This window comes from Podarcis bocagei, assembly GCF_964188305.1.
Source record: "Podarcis bocagei genome assembly, chromosome: 16".
Classification (NCBI taxonomy): Eukaryota; Metazoa; Chordata; class Lepidosauria; order Squamata; family Lacertidae; genus Podarcis; species Podarcis bocagei.
In genome coordinates this window covers 21,879,872-21,904,801 of record NC_138142.1, presented here as the reverse complement: position 1 = coordinate 21,904,801, position 24,930 = coordinate 21,879,872, and the positions used below count along the sequence as shown (strand labels likewise).

At 43.8% G+C, this 24,930-nt stretch overlaps 1 protein-coding gene across 3 annotated transcripts in view; it reads right to left on the bottom strand.

The window, feature by feature from the left end:
* The window catches only part of TAOK3 (TAO kinase 3), a 117,323-nt gene extending 92,695 nt beyond the window's left edge, over positions 1-24,628 (bottom strand). For 2 of the 3 annotated variants that reach the window (XM_081175259.1, XM_081175261.1), the window contains exon 1: positions 24,493-24,628. The gene's annotated coding sequence lies outside the window, so the exon portion shown is untranslated. Of the gene's footprint in view, positions 1-7,742; positions 7,899-24,492 lie in introns of those variants that run through there. The other variant, XM_081175260.1, reaches the window with a different exon arrangement.
* Between the last annotated feature and the right edge of the window lie 302 nt (positions 24,629-24,930).

Sequence of the window (24,930 nt, the reverse complement as noted above, 5' to 3'; positions counted from 1 at the left end):
CTCCTTCTCCCCTATTTCTGTTTTCTCCATGTAGCCTGATGAAGGGTTCTGGAGGACTTGAAAGCTTACACACTATTTTGGCCTTTTAGAAAAGAAAAGAAAGAAAATTATTGCTCTAATATGGATATTGCAGTTGTTGCTGTTGTTATGGGCCAACATGGCAACCTTTGCTTTTTGAGCTTCTTTTGTGTGTTTGGAATAAGCAAGCACTCAAAGTATGAATAAAAATAAACCAAATGCTAAAATGCATCTAAACGCCTATACTATTTACAAAAATAAATTATATAAATGTTACAAAAGGACATTTTCAAGTTATACTGAAAAGTTTCTTCCCCATTTTTAAAAAGGACACTGTCATTGACTATAATGAAGATTAAGGTCAAGAGAAGATCATATATAAATAGTTCCATTACAATGAAACTAGCAGGTTCTAAAGCAACATTGGGTTACTTCTCATATTTTCAAATCAGGCATCACTTACTTTACCAACAAGAGGTACAAGTACAGGCCCAAACTTTATGGGGGGGAAACTTCCAGCCATGTCTGTGGCACCTTCCGTAATTACTTACATTGGAAATATCAGGAAAGCATTAATTTTTGTGTACATGCTTTTTGGCAGCTGGAACAAAGATCATCAGTCCCATGTGATGAGCTAACTCTTCACGCTCCACAGGACAGTCGGGAAACATTTCCTTATCGTTGTACTATTCCAGGCCTACATATTTTACACACAAATAAACAGGTTCCTTTAATATCTAATGTATCAATTAGTACATGGAGCTGTGCTCTGAATACAGGTAAGCTTTCCTGGCTTTCCCAAACCCGCAGCGAATGCCCACATAGATTAGTCACACTTCTAAGTGCTCATTGGGGATATACCCAGCACAGAGGGTCGCAACACCATATTTACTTTATCATCTTTCCTATGACTCATCGTTGCCATGCCTCACTTCACGAAATATAAGGCAAGCAGGGAGAGGAAAGCGAAATCTTAAGAGTAGGAGACGAGCGAACGCAATCCCCTAATGTTCCCTGGCAAACCAAAAAAGGGGTCAGAATGCCAGGCCAGCCTATTTCTTTAATGGGGAAAGTGTGTACCAGGGCACCGACAAGGGAAGCTCTACTTCTGAAACCTCATTCCCAATCCCCACTGGGGATTTTGAACAGAATGCTAAATGACATATATACACAAGCAGAGAAGAATGTGGAGCTGGAAAGTAAATTATTGTTAACAGGCAATTTATTCATTCTTCTTCTCCCAGAGCCTGCATTCCCTGGCTGAGCCTTAAGGGTGTGGTGGTTATGCAGTATTACAGGCACAAAGTGGAGAGGCCTCCGTTATGATCCTTTCCATTATCATTTTGGATAGTTTGTTGGGGGACTTATGGCATCAACAATACAATAAGCACACAACTGTGGACCCTTGATTTTAATGTGAATTAACTGGGGTGGGGGAGAGAGGGAACGGGCAGATACAGCAACCAAATGAGCAAAACAAGGTAGAAAAACTAAGCCTCACTGTAAGTTACATAAATTTAAGTTACTAGGATACTTTTTAAAAAATGCCTCATCCCCTACTCACCCAATGGATCGATGTGCTCTGCAGGAGAGGGCACTCTGCAGATACCATTTATTTATATTTATTTATGTGTCATTTAAAAAAAGACATCAAAGCGGTTTACAGCAATAAAAACCAGGAAACACAACAAAAAACCCGCTATAAAACTTAGAAGTAGCCACTAGTTAACTATCGTGGAAGGGTGTATTCTTAATTGCCTGCATAGACCTGATGGAATAGACGTCACTCAGGCATTCAAAAGTTGACACAGAATGCACTTACTAAATCTCTATTGGCAGGACAGGGCTGACGACACTAAAAGGAACAATTTCTAGTTGCTGTCAAAGAGCGTCACCACCTCAAGGAATGACACTCCTGCAGATGATCTCGGTGACAAAACTGGGATAAAAGGGTTACGGCAATCCCTGAACCCTAGAACTAAATTAATACAATAGCCTTCAGCCTGGCTTGGTAGGAAGTGGGCGCCAGTGCAACTGTTTTAACAATGATGCCACATGTCCTCAGCCAGAAGTTTCCATCAGCAGCCTGGCCACTGCATTCTGTACCATCTGGAGCTTCCAAACCAGACCCCAGAGAAGTCCCACATACAGCGCGCTACAGTAATCCAGCCTTGAGGTTAGCAATGCATTGGCTGAGGTACAAATTCCATCTTCAGTTAAATATGGTACTATATATAATACTCAGGCCTTGGGTGGCTAAGCTGGCCACTAAGGTCATGCACATCTTTTAGTGGGGTGGGTGCTGTCGTGCTATTGGCTGAGCATTTTAGGTATTTTGCATTATACACTGTGTCTGGTTCTGATGGTTTTATCTGTTATCTTGCAAGTCTCTCTGGGATATTTTTTTAGGTAAAAAGGGACTAATGTAAACAACAACAACAACAACACCTGTCTTGTTGTAAAAATGATATTGTATTAATGCTGAAAAATCTATAAAATGCTTTATGACCCGGCCAAGACATTTTGCTGCCTCAGTCAAAGGGCAACAGGGTGCCTCTTGTACCATGTGCAGAAACCTGACTGGCTGTTGAATCTTACTTCAACACTGGGAATAGGGCTGCATCCTTCACTACAGCCAAGGATAGCAGGCTAGCTTTGGGGGTATGGGGCAGGCCATGTGGGACACACAGCTCTGTCCCCCAACATTCACCACCTCTCTCTGCCTGCCTGCCCGCCCCCAGCATTTGTAGCCTTCTCAGATAACCACTTTACTCTTACTAATGGAAAGGCCAATGCACCTTGTTTTCTGATCCTATACATCACACAAGAACATAAGAGGAGCCTGCTGGATCAGGTCAATGGCCCATCTAGTGGCCACCCAGATGCCCCAATGGGAAGTCTACAAGGAAGTTTGAGCACAAGAGCCCTTGCCCCTCCCATTGTTTCTAGCAACTGGTATTCAGAAGCATTGCTGCCTCTAACTGTAGAGGCAGAGTAGAGCCATCACCCTAATTAGAGGTATCCGGATACACCGGATGAATCATTTTGCTCATTTCATCAGGAAGAAGAAGAAGAGTTTGGACTTGATATCCCGCCTTTCACTCCCCTTAAGGAGTCTCAAAGCGGCTAACATTCTCCTTTCCCTTCCTCCCCCACAACAAACACTTTGTGAGGTGAGTGGGGCTTAGAGACTTCAAAGAAGTGTGACTAGCCCAAGGTCACCCAGCAGCTGCATGTGGAGGAGCGGAGACGCGAACCCGGTTCACCAGATTACGTGTCCACTGCTCTTAACCACTACACCACACTGGCTCTCCTTTTATTCTTCCCCCTAAATTCACACAAGCAGGGACCCACACATTTACTTAGAATTTTGCTTCAGGTAGGAATCTTAGTCATAACACAACTGACAAATAAGCTGCAATTTTAGAGAATTTAAGTGAGTACCAGTATTCATTTGAGATTTCAGGGCAATCTTTTAATATGTTGCATCAGCCAGTCTTGATGTTGTATGTTTAAAGGCTGCTAGCATTTTGCATATTTAAAGTCCAATATCAAGAGGAAAGATAATCTACTAAGATAGACAGCAAAACCAGATCTTAATGTATTGTTCTTCCATGGACCGTAGCTTAAAAATCCAATTTGGAGTCCAGAAGTGGATAACTTTCTGATCAAGTGTGATAAGTCCATTAAATAATTGGTGATAAGGAAAAAGTGACTAAAGAATCAACCTTTAAATATACTATAACTTCAAAATAATGTTGAATTTTTCACCCCTGCCCCATAGGCTAAGATGTTAATTTTAATATAGCATTCCAGTATCTTCATATATAGATCTGGTTAACCAAGCACAAAAGGATGTGGTATAATAAAGCATATGATGAATGCTGTATTGAGAAGGATAAAATGCACACAGCTGAGTGTGGGTTAAAAGTGTGTGCATTTGTTATGTATGAGGCATCCAATTAAATCCCAAGTGCTGCAGTACAGGGCATCTCCACGCCACAGACTTTGGTTCAAAAGGCATGCCCTATTTCCCAAGGCCCTCTGGGAATTGTAGTTCTCTACAGTATGGTCTCTGAAGTAGAACGCTCTGCAGTATTTCAAACTACAATTCCCATGATTCTTTAGAAACAGTATGGCTGTTAGTTAAGAAATCAATTACATTTGTAACACAAATATTTCCCGAAATTTCAAGACAGGAGTGCTGAAAGACCTGTGTCTGAGATCTTGAGATTTGTCTGCAGCTATCCAGCTCTGGGAAACAAAACCAATATACAGTGGTGCCCCGCAAGACGAATGCCTCGCAAGACGGAAAACTCGCTAGACGAAAGAGTTTTCCGTTTTGGAGGTGCTTCGCAAAACGAATTTCCTATGGGCTTGCTTCGCAAGACGACAATGTCCTGCGAGTTCCTGCTGGTTTTCTCCCCTCCCCCCCTTTTCTAAGCCGCTAAGCCGCTTATCAGCTGATCCGATCAGCAGATAAGCCGCTAAAAGCCGCTAATAGCGCTAATCCGCTAATCATTCAATGGGCTTGCTTTGCAAGACGAAAAAACCGCTAGGCGAAGAGAATCACAGAACGGATTCTTTTCGTCTTGCGAGGCACCACTGTACTTGTGACAAAGAATGAGGAAATGTTAGGAAGCATTACTGAAAATTGTGAGGAAGAACAAAAACTGACAGCTGGGAGAATTGAGAGCACAGCGCTAGGAATTTCTTCTTGACAAATGTAATATGGTGCATACATAGGGAGAATTAATGAAAGCTACTCATGCACACTGCTGAACTTTACAATTCACTATAACCGCTGAGGAAAAAGACCCGAGGTTAGTGCAGACAGCTCTCTGGAAGCATCTGCTCGGAAAACAGCCCGTCACAGAGCAAATAAAGCATTCGGCCTCTAAGGGTAATACTAGATTCCATGATGCCCTTGACCATGCCAGCATAACTGGAGCCAGCTGAGTAGGACTTTATCCTAGGCCAGTCTTCACCAACCTAGTGCCCTCCAGATGCTTAGTTGTTTTAAATAATCCAACATTTGCCCCTACCCACCCACCACCTCAGAAAACAGGATGAACAGGTGCAGGAACATCTTGCCACAAAACAAGCCCATGTCTTTTAGAAGGCAACTGCAGAAAATCAAGTGCTTAGGAATACTGACCACTATGAAAGATTTGGTGAAACCCAGTTTGGACATGCTTTTGCAAATTACCACCACAAATATGAGCAGATGGCAGGCCCTGCAGCCATCATTAGAGGGCTGGGCAAAATGAATGAACTTTTGCGCCCCATGTGTTTTATGAGATCTCTTAATTACCTACTGCTTATTTTTGCAGGCTCTTGAGAAGATTCCTATGGAGACTAAAAGCAGTGCACACCCTTTGCCAACTTATATTTGTCCATCCATAAAGTTAATTTTATTTCCCTAACCTTCATTTCTATCATTCTGATCTACCCTCCTTTATTTATGTTAATCCTAAAGCAACATCATTAATATCCCCAAATGGGTTTATTTATTTATTTGAATCTATATTGGTGGATCCATTGGGGAGTGACAATACACAAGCTTTGCATGCAAAAGGTTACAGGTTAAATCCCTGGCATCTCCAGGAAGGGCTGGAAAACTCTCTTGTCTGAAAATCATGAGAGATGCTGGCAGTGGTTACATGCAATACTGAGCTAGATGGACCAATGCTTTTATATCCCCTTTGAGTCCTTGGTATTTTGACCACCACATCCTGTACGTTTCTATACATGCCAACTCCACTGACAGACTATGCAATGGCTTCGATCTTTCAACAACAATTCTACCCTGAAATCCACTGGAAAGACCTTTGTACACAAATCATGGAATGAATGCTGAGACTGACAACCTTGCTGGACACGTAGAAATTCCCCTACTTTCATAAGCAGAAGGGCAGTGCTGTATTTTTAAGTGAGATATAAGTGGCCACGCTTATAATGCAGCACTTTTGGGTTCAGGTACCCTCTCAGTCTCAGCCTGCTCTGCCATTGGTAACATTCAGCTACTCAAGGGACTAAAACATTTCCTCATTCCACTGTTGCGTAAGTCACTTTGGAAGCCTTTTGGCTAAAGAGTGGGACCAAAATGGTTCAAATAAAAATCTTATATATTTACTAATTATTTTAAAGAGAGAGAAATACCGTATGTATACATGAAGCACAGAGGGATTTTGAGATCCCTGGTAACAGGAAAAGGAGGAAAACTACCAGTTCTCTACAGTGGAAGTTTTGCTTCAAAGCAATTAAATCACCACCATAAGACATGCTCTGTTTACTATAGCATAATGGTTTTCCTAAAGAGTCCCATATAACAATTCTATCTCAGATCCATATGACTGGCACTGCAGGATCTCTGAAGGTATATTCACTTTCTCACACACTTTGGCCCTGTTCAAATGTTGCCCCATTCTGAACATTAGAAGCACCAACTCAAACCTTGCTGGCATTTAGCTATTGAGCTTATCCAGACCCATTTTAGGATACTTCTAGGAAAAAGTCAATGTGTCCTGGCTTAGAACTGCTTTGCTAGCAGTCAAGAAGAATGTCTTCCCAAAATTTGCCTGAACACTACGGTTATACAAATTGTTACTAAACACTAGCAAACTTATTTATAAAAGTTATGTTTGCTGTATTGTTAATATCTAGAAGGAGAAAGTGATTATACTGCAAATTTTTGAAGACAACAGAAACTTTCCAAGATTCATTTTGCAAAATTGAAGTGTTTCAACTCCCAGAGAAAGAGAGCAGAGATTCTCTGGACCAGTAAAAAGAAACTGACACAGTATGGGAGTGCATGGATTCCGCACATACAGAGCATGCCCTGTGAGCATGGGATCAGGAAGCTCTGGATACACATCTTGCAGAAATGAATGAAGCAGTACCTTCTCCCCTATGTGTGGCACACTAAAGCCACACAGAGCTTTAGCAACTGGGAGGGATGTCTGGAACACAGTTTTGTTCACAAATTGCAACCAAACACGCATGAGAACACAACAGCTCTGCTGATAAAGGGCCAATATAGTCTGGCATCCTGTTGCCAACGGTGACCAGCCAGATACCGCCAGGAAGTCCACAAGCCCTCTCCCACTGTTTGACTGGAGCATCTGATCTTTAAAGATATATTACTCTGTCCAGAGATATAACACCCAAATAGTGGAGCAACACAACTCAAGTATTTGCACTCGTATTAAGTCCAGAAAAGAATGAATACAAGGTATGAAAAATGGGGTTTGCAAGAAATTGGAACAACTGGACAAATTTAGTTTGTTAGCAAGATTTGTCCTAAAATAAGAAGCTGCAAATACAAGATTTATGAGAGAAGAGGCAGGCAGCACTGCTGCCTCCTTGAAAATTATAACCTTTGAACAGCCCAAATGCTTTCAAAGCATGTCTTTTAAAAATCATGGGGGCTAGAAACTTGGCTAATTTTTTTAAGAAAACAAACCTCAGCACCACTAAAATCCAGATTCCGTGATACATGATAAGCTCCAAAACAAAGTGGCCTAATTTTGTATTTCCTTGCTATAAAACACAGCAGGTATGTGTCAAAACTGGAAGAAGAAAGACAAAATAGGGGGTGGCTGCAGAAACTGAGTCGTTCCTATGCAGGAAGTAACAGTAGCTATACTTGCATCACAGTTATTTACCCTACAGCAAAGATACACATCATAAGCAATATCTCAGTCACTGCAGAAGAGACTTACCTGTTCTCAGAGGGAGAATTCATTGAACAATTCCCCCCCCAAATTGTAAAGTAACACAGGAAGTCCACATCATTCTCATTCTGCAGAAGAATGTAAAGCCCTCACTCCTGCCCAGCCATCTCTAAGTAATCGCTCTGCTTTACAAGATCTGAGTGGCACAAAGAGAACCAGCAAGGGGGAGGGGAAAAACCAGCCACCCCCATGCACTCCAAGCATCTGCAACCACAAAGACTCATGCTTGCAATGAGATAACTCCAGATGCTAAAAATAACCAGCTGGCTGCAATTCCCACTGTATGTAGCTGGGCAGAAACACTTCATTTCCCCCAAGTATGCTTCCTCCTAAAACGCAACATTAAAAAGCCAAACTTAGGCCTTTGTGGCATGTTTGCCCTATGTGATAACCTCTCTTGTAAAATGAGAATAAGCTGTGGAACTTTTGAAAGAGTAAACCTATGCCCAAATTGATCTTTAGATTTCATTTATCGGACTCTTTGATGTAAAAGAAATGAACAGATTAGATTATGGACTTCTAAGTTAACCAGAAGGTTGGTGGTTTGAGTCCACCCATGGATGCCTGTGGGCAGGATTCCTGCATTGAAGGGGTTGGACTCAATGATCCTTTGGGTCTCTTTCAACCCTACAATTCTAGGACTGCCTAGATGTCAGCTTCCCTCTTTGCTCCTTTCAGCCATCACCATGGCTGAGCAAGGATTCAAACTCAGTTCTGTTTCAACACACAACACTTTAACCATTATACCAGGGAGACCCCAGAGGAAATCTGCAAGGGAGAGAATAAATGGGCAACAGCACCCCCAAACAAATGTGAATCACTCTGAATGACACATCCACAGCATCGGGAGGCTGTTGCCTTTGAGATGCCAAGGCATCAGATCAGCCTGATGCTTTTCTTTTTGCATGAAGGTCACATCCACATGATACATTTGAACCACATGGATTCCCCCAAAGAATCCTGGAAGCTGTGGTTTACCCCTCACAAAACTACCATTTCCAGAACACTTAACAAACTACAGTACTCAGGATTCTTCGGGGAAAGCCATGTGTGTTAAATGTATGGAGTAGATGTGACCCGTCTCCTGCCTGCGCACCAATCTTTGCCAACAAATATGCAAAATAACTGGGGGTGTGTGTGTGTGTATCTGATAAAATGAGCTCTCTGGCTACCACAAGTGAGAGTGCCTTTCACCAACACAACAATGGGGTCAAAAAGTATGATGGGAATCTCATAGCAGGCAGTGTCCTAGTAGTGTGAGTGTGCCACTTTAGCTTATTTTGGTATGCAGGGGCATATAAAGTTATTTGTATAGCTCAGATTTGCTCATGCAGCTCTGAAGAACGGGGAACAAGAAACCAACTAGGTAAGAGTAGTGAAGAAGGTATGCCCGTGTGAATGTTGAGAAAGGAGCACTTTTGAAATATACTTCATGGACACCAGGCCAAGGTTCAGTATTTATTGCACTTTAGACAAGCCCTGGCAAAGAAACCACCTGCAGAGGTGAGAACAATTTGCTGGAAGTGCTTAGAAACTAGAGAAAGGGGGATTCATAAAGGACTGAGGAGGCCCTTATGCTATTGGAGTTTGCAGCATCTTTGCAATCCATATTTCGCATGTTTGAAGGCTTATGTTTTTGTAATATTTTTTAGACCATCCACATCAATCCCTAGTATGCAAGAAGCAGAATTTGTACCTTTTAGGAAGTACTGTATATATTTTCAGCTCTTAGATTATACAATCTACATCTGCCTTCCCTAACCTGGTGCCTTCTAGATGTTGTTGGACTAAAACTCCCACTACTATTGATCTTGCAGGCTGGAGCTGATGAGAAGTTGTGGTCTACAACATCTGGAGGGCACTAGTTCCAGAGACTTAAAGATAAAAATGTCACTCCTCTCCATATTTACCAAAGTCTGTGTACAGAAAGAAACCACTTTACAAATGAATACACTTGAAACAGTCATTAGTCAACCTGTCCTGGAAGTAAGGCTTGAAAAGAAAGTATGTCCCATCATGTGGGTCAAAAAAATTATTACAGAATCATAAATCACCAACTCAGTTAAAAATGTATCATGACAATTATTCAAATAATCAAATTACTAAAACTTCAAAGAATAATAAAATCCAGAATTCTAGAAACAAGCAAGCAACACTGAATAAAACTGCAGCCTAAAGCTTTTTTCTAAACCATCCTGCCTTGTCTTAATACACAAATGTAAGCTAGCTAGCTAGCAAAAAAAGTGTGCAGTATTTTGTGTACTTATTTGCAAAAGGGTAATTAATGATGTGACCAAGTTGACCTAATATCTAAGCTTACGAGAACAAAGAAGAATGCTTTCAGTGTTTTATTGAATGGCCTTTGAAACAAACATTCAGAGTTCTTCTGCAGCTCCTATTCATTTCAATGAGGCTGTAGGTAAGATGCAGTAGATGCGGTAGATGCGATTGTGCCCCATTATGGGTCAGTTCGAAAGCAACTACTCTATTCCCAACTTAAGAATGGAAAGTGAAATATCAGTGGACCAGAAAAGAGGTTTAAAGATGCTCTCAAGGCAAATCTTTAAAAATGTAGTATTGGCACTGATAACTGGGAAACACTGGCCTGTGAGTGCTCCAATTAGAGAACAGCATTTTCCAAAGGTGTCATGGACTTTGAAGAAGCACAAACTCAGGGTGAAAAGAATAAATTAGCTAAGAGGAAGGCATGTTTGGTAAACCCTCACCGTGATCAACTCCCACCTGGAAACCTATGTCCCCATTGTGGAAGGAACTGTGGATACAGAATTGGCCTCCACAATCACTAACGGATTCACTGTTAAGACCGTTTTCATGGAAGACAATCTTACTCGGCTATAAGTGATCACCAAAGGAGGAGGAAAAGGAGGTAAAAACTTCCCAGTATATGTGATTGTGCAGCATTTCAGGTCAGTTCCATGCATCCCCCACTCTGCTTCCCACCAAAAAACCCACTACCTAAGTAAACCACCTCAAATTGCCTTGAGGTAGATCACCTCTGATAAATAAACAATCCATTCAGAACAGTTGGGAAATAAATTTTAGCCAAAAATACAAGGGAATCAACTACTTGCTTTTGGGGATCAAGGAACCTGCACATCAGGTTGTTCATGCACCAATCAAAAACTTGACTCAGATCAGTCCAGCCTAATACCATTTTCCTCTGATTGGCAGCTGTTTTCCAAGATTTAGACAGGGATAGGAACCTGAAGCTGCTGGACTACAATTCCCATCATTTCTGAACACTGACCATGCCTGCTGGGGCTGATGAGTATTGCAGTCCAACAACTTGGGGAGGGCCACAAGTTCTTCATCTCTGGCCTAAGAGATGTTTCCCCACCCTAAAATTACCCAAGGTAATTTTAATTGGAAGTGGTTTGATGCATACAAAACAAGTGCTGTACCAGTGAGCCATGAAACAGTGTTTTAGGAACAGCATAAAATTCAAAACTAACTTTCAGTACATTGCAACCACACCTTTGCCAAATGAGAGCCATCGTTCATCTCCACATAAGCAGATTAAACATGTCAGAAGTACAAATAAATGGAAAAATCTTCTCAGGCTGCTTCGTGCCAGTTTTGCTGCTCTCTGTCTGATAAACGGCAGCAAATAGTCTATTAATGCTTTCTACTTAAACTCATTTAAGAATACAAGAAAATTTCTTTTTATTTAAGGTTTGTTAATGGTGCTTCTAGGCTGGCCCATAACCACAGTTCTCTGGATGTCATACATGAAATATATTATCCTATGATATAAAATCAAAACACGACTCCGCGTTGATTTTCTTTTGCAACAGAACCACACTCACTGGCCTACATTTCTGTATTTATTAAATTTCTATACTGCCCTTCATCTGAGGATCACAGGGCAGTTTACAATACAAAACCACAAAAAATATAACATAGTAACAAACATCAATAACCCCCCATCCACCCTCAGTATATATTTATTGTATTATGTACAAAGAGTGCATCACTTCAGGATGATTCAGCACTGACTACACTACTGTGACTCTATCCTGAAACACTGCAAAACTAACAGCAACACCCCCACATAAAACCACCACAGATACACACACACACACACACACACACACACACACACAATTTCTCCAATCAGCTCAAGGCAGTGTACTTGGTTCTGCCCACTCCACTTTAGACTCATAGTCCTACAAGATAGGCTAGGCTGAGAGACAGTATTTGTCCCAAGGTCACACAGTATGTGACATGGTTGAGTGGAGATTTGAACCCGGGTCCCCTCAGTCCAAGTCCAACACTTCAGCATGTCAGCATGGTGTTTGCAGCTCTGCGAGACCATGGCAACACTAGAAAGCAGGTATGTGAACCCTGAAGGTTAAACACATAAGGAAAATAGATCAGTGCAGCCTAGTGGTTCCATGATGTTTCCAGTGCACTCTGGCACTCGTCACAGTGTCCCATTGTGCCAGAAGCTGTTTAGTCGTGCTAGCCACATGACCTGGAAAGTTGTCTGTGGACAAACGCTGGCTCCCTTGGCCTGAAAAGTGAGATGAGCGCTGCACCCCATAGTCACATTTGACTGGACTTAACTGTCCAGGGGTCCTTTAACTTTACCTTTTACCTTAGTGGTTACATGTTTAAAATTGAAGAAACCTAGGTTTAAATCTCCAGTCGTGACCTTGGGCCAGCTGCTCTTTCTAGCCTGACTTATCTCAAGTGTTGCTGTGTAGGTATTGTTGTTGTTATCATCATCCATTAATGTTGTTTGTCGCTTTATCTTGTCCAAAGCAACTTGCAACCATCTTGTGTGGGAGGACAAATATGCAGAGCATATACTCTTTGAAGGGAGGGTATAATGAAAGGGACAACTTCTCCCTTTCCACTTTTGCCATACCATGAATAATGTTACCCACCCCTATCATGGCCACCTTGCTCACTTTCCCTTCTAAATTAAAGGGGGCCCTAAACTTACTAGCTGAACTGCTATAGATTTCCCTAAAGATCCATGGGAATTAAAGCTTAGGAAGGATGTAGAGAAATCTATTGAAGAGCCATATCCCGACCACAGGCTGGTACTTGAACCAAAGCCCTTCCCAGTTAAAAGATCTGCAGCAGCTTTTTATGCAGATTGCTGTGATGAGTTCCTTTTAATGCACTGGGTTTTTATTTATTCATAACTTTATTTATTCATAATTAGTTGGGAGTTAACAACCCAGTTTTCTGCTTCACACATCAGGCTGGGGCACTTGCTCACAAATAACTCACTTGCTGCTCTTTTGTAGGTGTGGCGGAAGATACCTTGAAGTACTAAGACCAGCTATTGCATCTAAAGAAAGGTAAAGGTACCCCTGCCCGACAGGGCCAGTCGTGACCGACTCTAGGGTTGTGCGCTCATCTCGCTCAAGAGGCCGGGAGCCGGCGCTGTCTGAAGACACTTCCGGGTCACGTGGCCAGCGTGACGAAGCTGCATCTGGCGAGCCAGCACCAGCGCAGCACACAGAAATGCCGTTTACCTTCCCGCTATAAAGCGGTCCCTATTTATCTACTTGCACTTAGGGGTGCTTTCGAACTGCTAGGTTGGCAGGAGCTGGGACCGAACGATGGGAGCTCACCCCGCTGCGGGGATTCGAACCGCCGACCTTACGATCAGCAAGTTCTAGGCACTGAGGTTTTACCCACAGCGCCACCCGCGTCCCATTGCATCTAAAGATTCACTTAAAAAGACACAGCATTGGAATCAGCCCTAAAGCACAATCTGTAATAAACAATGTGTTTTCCAGCAGTAGTTAAAGGTATATTTTTTTCCTTTAGTGGTGCAAAATGTCCACCCACAAAAACCAATAGTGGAATGTTATGAGACGAGAAGGGATGAAAAGAAAGCATGGCCACTTCTTCCTGGAAAGAAAACTGGGTGGTATGAACACACTGTAAAGGGCACAATATACAGCTGAAGGTTTTTTTAATATTTTCTGGATTCTTTAAACTAGAGAGCGTATCTTAAAACTAACAGGTTAAAAGGGAATTTGTACTAAGGTTGCCTTTTTCCACTTTGAAAGCATTCCATTATGGCTCTGCCAAAAGTGTTTTGTAAGCCCTTCTACATTAAATCTGACATTTCCCTACCACTACAAGTTGAGTAATGAATTCTTCATACACAGAGTGTGAGCTCACCCTGCTAGAGAGACAAGCGCATGAACACTGCACCCCTGTGCAAACCAGGAAGGCAGCTCAATCCCAAGAGTCAGTGGTAGAGCTCCCACCCTATCACAAAACCCTTTACTAAATGTTTTAGTACCACAGTCATCCTTCTGTGAAGAAGCAATTTCAATAACAAAGAAGATTTTCACTTTGGTTACAAGAGAGCAACAAAACATCTTAAAAACAGATCTAATCCTTATGTGTAAGCATGTAAATATGCTCAGGCACGGAGCATAAGAATGATGAACATTACAAGCATTTTGCCACTACTGTGTCTGAACATGAGCCTTTTTGGGGTAATAAGGCAAGAGCAGGTCAACCAATCATTCCTGACCCCTATAAAAGCTTCTGGGTGAGGCTTGTTTCATGGGCTGATCTACAAGGGGACTCAGCTGCTGGGTTCTCTGGAATAAGCTAGGAACTTTAGCCTTGCCCTTGCCCCACCCCCTACTTGGCACTGACAAGCCTTTGCGAGTGACTTACTACTGACCAGATTCCCTCACCTCCTGTCTAACTATCAATGAAGCCATGAGCTGCAGCAAGCCTCTGCCCAGCCAACCTCTCCAAATTTAGATGTGGGGTGCTTCATGTACATCTATGACATTTTAGAATGGCAATGATGAACAGCTTTTTGGTAAGGAGGAATAACTCCACTTTGTTTAAGAAGTAACTGAGCCAGGAGCTACTAAGCAGAAGATGACAAGTTTTGGGTCAGCCAGGGGTGGAGTAAGCAGGAGCAAAATATAGCCATGCTCCACCCACCTTTCCAATGACCCACTTCTGCATATACACAGAGGAACTGGATAGCTCAGCTGGTAGAGCACAAGACTCTTAATCTTAAGGTTGTGGGTTCAAGTTCCACATTGGGGAAAAGAATCCTGTATTGCAGGGGGTTGGACTAGATGACCGTTGTGATCCCTTCCAACTCTACAATTCTACGATTCTATTAAGTCTCAGGGAATATCACCTTACCTGTTTGATTGGTGAATAGAAATGCACAACGTCAATCACTGTGAATGGTAAGGAGTATGAGGGCACTGGTTTGATCAAGGCCTAGCTAAGGATCCAGCTCAAGTGTTTGTTTTCTTTTTAATCATGAGCTTAGAAGGCTGTTTTTTAAAATCATCCCTACTTAGATTTCAGTCATATACAACCAGCCTCTTGGACAGAGGCCACAAAAAACGCATTTTAAAAGTCTGTGACTGTTGACCCACAATGGCTGGCTTCCAACAATCATGGCTGATCACCCTGATCATACCATCAAGGAAGCAAAATAATCTGGAGTTGCGCATGAAGATTATTTCCTCTCTCCCTGCACCACAAGTGTGCACAGAGTCTTCCCTCAAAAGATGGGCAATAAGGAGGTGGTAGAGAGTAGCCTTTCATAATCATATTTTAATCCTAAAACTAAGATGAGACACTTCTATGACAAGAGGTTTCTGCAATAAGATGAGACACTTATGACAAGATTCTGTAATACTGTTGAATATTTATGCAACCCTCTTGAAACTATTGCTCCAACTGTGGAATTGACAGTATACAACCCCCAAACTCAAAGAAGTAGCCGCATGGTAGGGAATCAGGAGATGAGGTTAGAGGCCTGACTCTAAGCTTCAGAATATTACATCTTCCTCTCTTTTTAAAAACAGCAATTAGGAGTACAAGGGTTAAAAGGAAAAGACACGAGGAGAGACATGCTGTAAGTAGTCTACCGAATTGCTCACAGTAAGAATTACAACTGTTCTTACCCTCCAGTGTTCTGGAAGCATTGGGCATTTTTGCAATTTGCATTTTCTAAAAGTTAATATTTTATTTAAATAACACATATTGGGCTATTAAGTGCATGTAAGTTTATCCTTTCTGGTAAATTAGTGCAAAAATTGCTTCCAATCAAAACAGTTCTGGCTATGGGCCTGACTCAACCAGTTCTTCACCAACCTCCCTCCATAGGTTCTCAAGCAGCCAACAGCTATTTGCCAGTCACATGACTTCCATTTCCCTTCCTCTTCTACTCTCCCATCACAAGTCACTACCAGTTACACAAGTTCAGATACAGAAGCAACTAAAAGCCATCATGACCATCAGCTCACACAGATGCTTCCTTCTTTAAAAAAAGAAGAAGGAAGAAACCTTTTATATTTCCTGAACTGAAGCACAGTCCTTATCACTTACATAACTGAAAAGGAATAAACTAAAGAATCCACCTTCACGCTACCCAAATACTGTTCTGTAGCCACACACAGGAAGTGGTCTGTACACATAAGAATTTTAAGGATTTTTATGTCATTCATGTAAACCTGTGCATAGCTTCTATCACTCTTCTTTCCCCATTATAGACAACTTCCTTCACACACACAAAAAGAGGCCTCTCAAGAAAGAAGGCATTAAAGTTAGTTCTAACACTAACCAATACCCTTCAGATTTCAATGCAATGGTAGCCACGGTTTTCAATACTGAAACATACAATAGGGTCTTGGTGCACTTAAATGACATATGGACAATTCAGGATCTTTAGGAGCTATTCAGATATGCCTGGATTTGGAGAGTAGTTACTGAATTCTGCCAACACAATAAACATTGTTTACAGTAAATTAAAAATCTAGCATTTATATAGTACATTTCAGGATTTATAAGACACGTGCCGCCTTTCAAACTAAGAAGCACTTCAAGCCTACCGAAAGAAAATTAAAGTAAACACAATGATTAAAAAGTACCTAAAAACACTGAACATTAGTCCGTACACACTCAAAACATCAGAACAGCAGCATAAAATTAATCCAGTTATAACCACAAATGCCTGGGAGAAAAGGAAACTGGCTAGCAATGGGATGCCTGCAAGTGGAAGGTGCATCTCAGGGTCAACAAATGAGAATACCTTGCTGTGATATCCTCTGCGATCCTACCTTAGTAACAAAAAGCAAGGCTTCATTCAATGACATAAGTCAGGGTGGTCCAATGAGCAGTCTGAGGGAAGCCCCTTTTTTGTGGCCCTTAGCAACATTTGACACCCTCTCCCAGCCCCATACCCTGCCAGAGCCTCACGCCACCTTCCTAAAGCTTGACACCTTGTTTAGCCAGCTTTGGGAGGGCAGCAGGAGAGCTGAGGGTGGGGGCGTCAAATTTTGGGCTTGCTCCTCCTGCCCCCCGATGTGCAACACAGCAGTGTGCAGCCAACAGGTTCCGTGTTAAAGTACCCTTGTGGCCCACTTTGTATGAAAAGTTGGGCCGTCAAAAGGGCAGGTGTCTTGAAAGAAATGCTCAGATAAAGCAGGCAGTATTATCATTCCTATAGAGGGAGATGAGCCTGAAAGACAGGGTTTTCTTGTGGCCACCTAGTGACTACCTCATGGGCAAGGTGAGCAAGATTTGAGAAGAAAGAGACTTGGTAGTTCATACTCTCAGCTACCACAATGAGCCAGCTTTTAGTTCTTTTTAAAGGAACAGGATACTTGGTGTTTGTAATCTAGGACTTGTTAGAAACTGTAAGCTGTTGCAGTTGTGAGCATGTTGGAAAACTGTACCCTACTGCGCCAGATGAAAAGTCTCTGTGCTTCTCATACGCTAGCTAAGAACAAATGATTATAAATCTATAGATGAAATCCTGGCTGTGCCACTGCAATGAAGAAACGAAGTGATGCAAAGAGTAACTTCATGGGTACATCTACCTGCACGTTTTCTTATCAAGCTTAGACATAGTCAACCGTACACATAACTGTAACTCAGCGGTTCTGCATTATCAGTAGACTACCCATTTAAAGACCCTACACTATTTAAGAGTTGCTGCAAAGTAGGCAGTCATTTCATAAATGGGGAAACATAGGAAAGTTATTCCCAGTCACTGTTCTGCCTTTCGCAGTTCATTACGAGATCCTGCAACCCAGTCTAGTTTGGGCAAATTGCACACATTTGTCTAGATAACTTGTCAATTCCATCAGCTAATTTCTTTTTAAATAGAAGGAAGGTTCAGCCACTATACAATCCAATATCAAACACCCACTCCCCTGCTATTTATTAGAAAACTAAGTAAAAATGCATGGGTATTTTGGAAAATAATAACACCTGCAATTTATAACAGTAATATATGGCAAACCAAAAGCTAAGGTGAAGCCCAATAAAAGTTGGATAGAATGACCATTCACAGAACCCTGTACTTCCTTGGTCAGCATAACCATTGCTATACTTTGAGTTCTTGAAGGACAGTAGCACTGGCTCTAACTACTGCTCACTTCCACTTGCACAAAGCCACAAGCAGAGAGCTCTTTGACATCTTCCTCCCCAATTCAAGAGCAAAACTTTGGCAGAGTTCATTTCTTAGTGCCCAATTGCTCTACTCACTTCCTTTTCATTGGATTTTGGCACAGGAGTGAGAAGCTGAAGTACAAAAGACACTCTGTCACTGGCTGCATTCACATGTGAAAATAAGCCATAGTTAGTGGATGACTATGTAAATGGTTCCCACTGTAGTCCTCTTCTAGCGCGACCAACTATGACCCTGGCTCTATAACACGCACCCGACCATAACACACACATAGTTTTTAGAGGAGGAAAACAAGAAGAAAAAAAATTCTAAACGAAACAGTAGATGTATGATTTTTGTGGTTCATGCTGTGGCCACAGACATGTGATCTGACGGTGAGTTTGGGGTAGCCTAATGCAAAAATCCTGAGGATCCATGTGGATCCATGCTTTGTAACCACGTTTTAAGTGGGGAGGGAAGGAAAAGCACTCAAGGGACAAGGAACACACATGGGGGGGTGGAGAAGGATGCTGTTAATAATGCAGAAGAGGGGTACAGTGGTGCCCCGCAAGACGAATGCCTCGCAAGACAAAAAACTCGCTAGACGAAAGGGTTTTCCGTTTTTGCGTTGCTTCGCTAGACGAATTTCCCTATGGGCTTGCTTCGCAAGACGAAAACGTCTTGCGCTTTTTTTTAAAGCCGCTTGAAGAGGCACAGTTGCTACGGACCGTGCTTCGCAAGACGAAAAACATCGCAAGACGAAAAGACTCAAGGAATGAATTTTTTTCGTCTTGCGAGGCACCACTGTACAGTGGTGCCCTGCAAGCCGAATGCCTCGCAAGACGGAAAACCCGCTAGATGAAAGGGTTTTCCATTTTTGAGCTGCTTCGCAAGACGAATTTCCCTATGGGCTTGCTTTGCAAGACGAAAACGTCTTGCGAGTGTTCCGATTTTCCCCCGATTTCCCCCCCTTTTTCTAATCCGCTAAGCTGCTAATAGCCTTTTAGCCGCTAATCCGCTAAGCCTTTAATAGCCGCTAATCCGCTAAACCGCTAATAGCGCTAAGCCGCTAATAGGGTTGCTTCGCAAGACGAAAAAAACGCTAGACGAAGAGACTCGCGGAACGGATTATTTTCGTCTTGCGAGGCACCACTGTATAAGAGAAGGCTCCTCTCCTCTCCCGCTTTGCTCCTTTAAAGCAAGCAGGCTCTCTGTCCCTCTCTCCTCCCCACTCAGCGGCTCTTCTCCCGCTTTGCTGTTTCAAAGCGAGCCACGGAAGAGGGAAGGAAGGGGAACCATGGATCCTCTGCTCAGGACTGCAGCAGATGCCCCCGCCATCTGTAGGCATTCGCTACATAACACGCACAGACATTTCCCCTTACTTTCTAGGAGGAAAAAAGCGAGTGTTATGGTGCAAAAAATACGGTAATTGCCCTTCCTTCAGAAGGAGTTCAGGGCAATTTTCAGCAAAGGTAAAAACATAAGGCCACAGGGATTGTTACTATTAGGAAAGAGGAGTTTAAAATGTTATTTGCTTGTGTAAACAGTGGCAGAAGTGGCCAAAGTGAGTAATGAAAGGGGGATTCTTACAAGCTATGCCAAGGACCAAATAGGAAATCTCAGGAGGTCAAATTGCAACTCCCCCAAGCTGCCATTTTTTTATCCTCACTATACTCTTTCATCAAGGCTTTGTCACAGAAAGTTTTGACAGTTAAAGCAAAAAAAAAAAAAAAAAAAGTTATCTACAGGAATCCCAGTTTTGCTGTCGTCTACATGCAACCACATTCCTTCCACTGCAAATCATGGAAGACTAAACACATGTTGTTATACAACCAATGCCTATGGATCACTATCAAACTATTCCAGGATCAAAAGTGAGGGGAAACCTAAGAAATAAATAGTTATATCCAAGATTAAGTGATCAAAGTACACAGCACCAAGAAAAGGAGGAAGTGCTAGCAACAAAGCAGGATGGCTGAAGAGCCATACACAGAATTATTTGAACAAAAATGTGCACAGCTGAAATAGAGCCTCACTAATACAGACACAGGGAAATGACCACAGAGTTAGTTCTAGAATAATCTGCCTTCTTATGAAATGAAGCCAATATAGAAAAGTAAATACATAGGATTAAAGTCCTGATGCTTGAATTACTTGTCATACTTCTAATGCATCACAGAACAGGTACTTTGTAATAGAATACAGGCTACAAGGGATGGGAGTAGCATGTAAATAAACAAGCCCTACTTTCCTTCTGCAAGAGTATTTCTAGGTCTACGTTTAAAGAGATGAGCATGGTACTTAGCAAAGCTACAATATAAATGGATTTACCTTCAACCCATCGGAAACTCGCTGCATTACCACTTTTACCTCCAGGCTAAAGTTAAGCTATGGCATGAAAACTGCTCTCACGGCCAAAGCTTTTAAAGCAAACTACGTACCCATGGTTTACATCTCTCACTGACCACCACTAACCCTGCCTTTGCTTTTCTGCCAATACCTTCCCTCCCCGTAGAGCACCAGTTCCCTGCAACTGAGCACAACTTCGTTCACTCCCTAACTCTCCACACACAGTGTCACTGCTGCCCCTCCTTCATCCTTCTTATCCAAACTTCACAGTGTCATTCCACGCCCACAAGTATAAGTAGTTTACATCTTTACCTAATGTTATACTCCAAGTTAGCTATGTAACGTGGGCGTTTTGATGTTGACTACATATCCATTTGCTCCTGCAACCTTTCACAGCTGATTCACAGGATCCAAGATGCCATCTAACACAAACATACCTTAAACAGGCTTGTTGCATACTCTTGTACAGCTTTCCACCTCTCTCCAAGCTGTTACTCCAGCTTGACTGCTCCCTCACACTGCCCCCCCAATTATTTCCTCTCATCTGCACCCCACACCGAGTTGCCACACTCACATTGTTGCTGCCACAGCTACATCTACCCTCAAACTATTTTTGGGCTCCCTTCACACCTGACACTACTCCACCCATCCTGGACTCCTCACATTTCGCTCCCTCTTCTCAAGCTATTCAACACTCTTGGTTTCTTCACCCCTTCTTGCACTGGGGGTTGCCCCCTTAACCAACCCTTCTCTTTTGCACTGAGGATCCCTCATAATTGGCTGGCTCACTGTTGAAGGAAGGCATACATATTGTTACCTCTCCTAAGTTGCCCTCCTCCCTTATTTTGCTTTTCTTCAAGCAAGGTCCAAGCACACAAACACACACACCCCCCCGGTAGCTTCCATAAGCTGCACCGATAGGAAACCTTTCTCCCCTCTGCACCATACCCTCACTTCAAAAGGCCTTCATTTGATTTCTTGGCACTTGTCTCCTTACCTCTGCCTCTCCTCAACTCCTTCTTCCACCTCATGCCCTTCTCATCCGACACTGCTACCAGGGAGAAAGTGGAAGAGAGTCCCACATCTACCCCTAGGGCAGGGTTTCCCAAACTTGTGTCTCCAGCTGTTTTTGGATTACAATTCCCATCATCCCTGACCACTGGTCCTGCTATCTAGGGATGGTGGGAGTTGGGTCTCCAGCTGTTTGTGGACTACAAGTTTGGGAAACCCTGCTCTAGGGACATAGGAAGCTGCCTTATGGAGTCTGGCCATCCATCCACCTGGCTCAGTAGTGTCCACACTGGCTGACAGCAGCTCTCCAGGGCTTTGGGCAGAGACCCTTTCCCAGCCCAACCTGGAGATGCTGGGGCTTGAACCTGAAACCTTCTGCATGTGAAGTGTGTGCTCTATCACTGAGCCACCCCTCATTCCCCTCCAGGTTTCCCTTTTACCTGATATTACCTCCGTTCCTACAGCATTAAGGAAGACTTCTATCTGGCACACTCCCCTCCAAATTCGTTAACCCTTTCATCCCACCTGCAGTTCCATCTCACATACGTATCCATCCATTTTTCATCCCTTTCTGTCTCTCTTCTCTTCAACTTCCTTCCTCATCAGTGTACTCCCTTCAATCAGACAGACTCTCCTTTACATTGCAGTGGGAATTCTTCACATCTACCTCCCTATCCTTAAGCTACTCCCCATATTCTTCCAACCTGCATCTCCTCTCAACCACCCAATAGATTCCTCTATCACCTGACATTTTCTCACCCTACTGTATTGGGGGAAGATTTCCTTTCATATTTTTTTTAATCATACTTATATTTCAAATTATTTCTCAGCCACCTTTCAGGTAGTCTTCCCAAGGACAGCTGACCTTAGTGACCTTCTCTATGGCAGCTGCAAAACTGTGGCATTCCCTCCCCACAGAGGTGCATCTAGTTTCTTCACTATACAACTATCAATGAAGGCTGATGGCACACTTCTCTGTGCTGGCATTTGACAGCTGAGATGTGTGTTTTCAGGTCCCACTCTATTCCTGTGACTATATTCTGTTTTAACTATTTGAATTTTAAATTGTTGTAACCCGCCCTGTAACCTGTTGGTGAAGGGCAGGCAACAAATTTAACAATAATGAGGAGGATGTTGTTGCTCCTTCAGACTCTTTCCCTCTCTTAGGACTATCTCACCCCCAAACTTGTTTTCCCCACCATTATCTCTCTCCCAGTCACACAATTCCTCCTCTCTTCTCCCTCCCTCTCAAGTGACACTTTCCTTTTCAGCTGATGGTGTTCACATATGCTCCCTTCTTCCCTCTAACTACTCACACCACCACCTGGTGTCCCACCCTACTTAGGACCCGCACCAGTGGGGTGTTTTTTTTTGGGGGGGGGTACAAGGGTATGTAGCACCAGGACCTTTTTTCTAAAAGAAAAACACTGGTTAAAAGTGTGGCACTTAATGTAACAACTTCATGGTGAGTACTGGCACCTCTTTTTCTAGAAGAAAAGCACTGACCCCCAACCCATGTCTCTCTCTGCCTTCCTCCAACTTGCTCCTTTTGCATTAACCCACTTGATCTCATCTCCTAACTCCCAATAGTGTGTGTCTGTCCCTCCTGCCTTTGCAGCCTTCCTCTCTCCAATGTCACCGTCCAGCTGGCCTGCTTTCCCCTCCAATTGCTCATAAATCCAGCAAAGTCCAGGGTTCCCACCCCACATACACCCTGCCATTTCTCTCTCCCTCTTTTGAGTTCCCCAACTTATTCTGCCACCAGTATGTCCCCTGTGCCTCTCTCCTCCCTGCCTTCCCCGTCCTAGCACCCCACCCTGCCCTCACATCATTTGCCCCTCTAACCCCCCTCCCCAAAGTCCTAGGGTCCCACCCCGCAGATACCCTTCCCCATTTCTCCTTCTCAACTCCCCCACTAAATGTTCCCCTTATTCTCCCACCCCTCACGCACAACTTCCCCCATTTAAGTCTCTGGCTATCGGCCTCCCCTTCCTTCCTGTCTTCTCACTTGCCATCTTCTCTCTGGCCCTCAGACCCTCCACACACCCCACACCAGGGGGGACAACCTGAATAAAATATTGGGGGGGGGGAGGCAGGTAAGCCCAGCTCTGAATAATTGAACACAGGACATGGAATACGCACACTATTTGAATGGCAATGCCCATCAACTTGGGGGGGGGGCCCTCAAATATTTTAGCAGTGTGTGTGTGTGTGTGTGTGTGTGTGTGTGTGTGTGGAAAGTGACCTCAGACCCTAGCAGTCGGCTCCTATGCAAAAAATCGTCCTGGGGTCCCACCCCATATATTCTTTCCCTCCAGCTGCTCTCCAACCTCCCTTTACTGGAGAAAGGAATAACAACAACAACAACAACAACAACAACAACAACAACAACAACAACAATAATAACAACAACAGATGGGGAGGGACCACAGGACTTTTTTGCGCCCGCATTTTCCACCTGACACTTCTCTCCCCCCCCCCATCTCCGTCGCTTCCCCCTCCCTCCACGTCGTTTCTCCACAGCTGCCTCCTTTCCCCCTCCCGAAGCGCTTCTTTTCTAAACTCCCCTCAGAGTCCGGTTCTCCGCTGCTGCTGCTGCTTTCACTTCCACCCCCTCGGAAGACTTTCCTCCCCGATAATTGGGGGGGAGAGAGAAAGAGGTGCGGGGTCCCCCCCCCCATTACTCGGGGGAAGCGCTTCTCTTCCCCCCTCAGCCTCTCCTCCACGCCCGACTCTCTTCCTCGCCCCCTCAGGCTTCCTCCCCGCCCGCTGCCACCGACGCCTGAGGGGAAATAAGCAGCTCTCCCCGGTCAAGAGAGCCCGACTCCTCCGGACGAGGAAAAGTTCTTCGTCGCCCTCCGGCCCCGGCAACCCCCGCTGAGCCAACCCCAGCCTGAGCAAGGGGGGGGGAGAAAGAGACGGAACGACCGGCGCGCTTCAACCCACCTCGCTCGGCTCCTGCTGCCGCCGCTGCCGTCACCGCTTCTCCGCCTGAGGTGCGGTTCCTGCTCCTCTCGTCAGGCGCGGCCAACCGCGTTCGATCGCCTCGGCGCTCGGCTACGCAGCCTGGCCGACCTCGGGGTGAGCCTGGCCTCGTCGCCTTCGCAGTCGTCGGGCTCGCGTCGTCGGCCGTCGGCTCGTTCGGTCTACCCTCCTCGTGGGGGCGGAGAAGGGGGAGGCGCAGGGCCAGCGGAGGACCAATGAGGATCCGGAACGCACTTCCGCATTCCGGAAGAGTTCTTTCCCGCGGACCGGGCAATAGCGGCTGGTTGCGTTTGAGAGGAGGCTGAGGATGTGCTGGGAAGAATTGAACTGATTTAGGATTTATTTATTATATACTGTGTGTATATATTTATTTATTATATACTGTGTGTATATATTTAT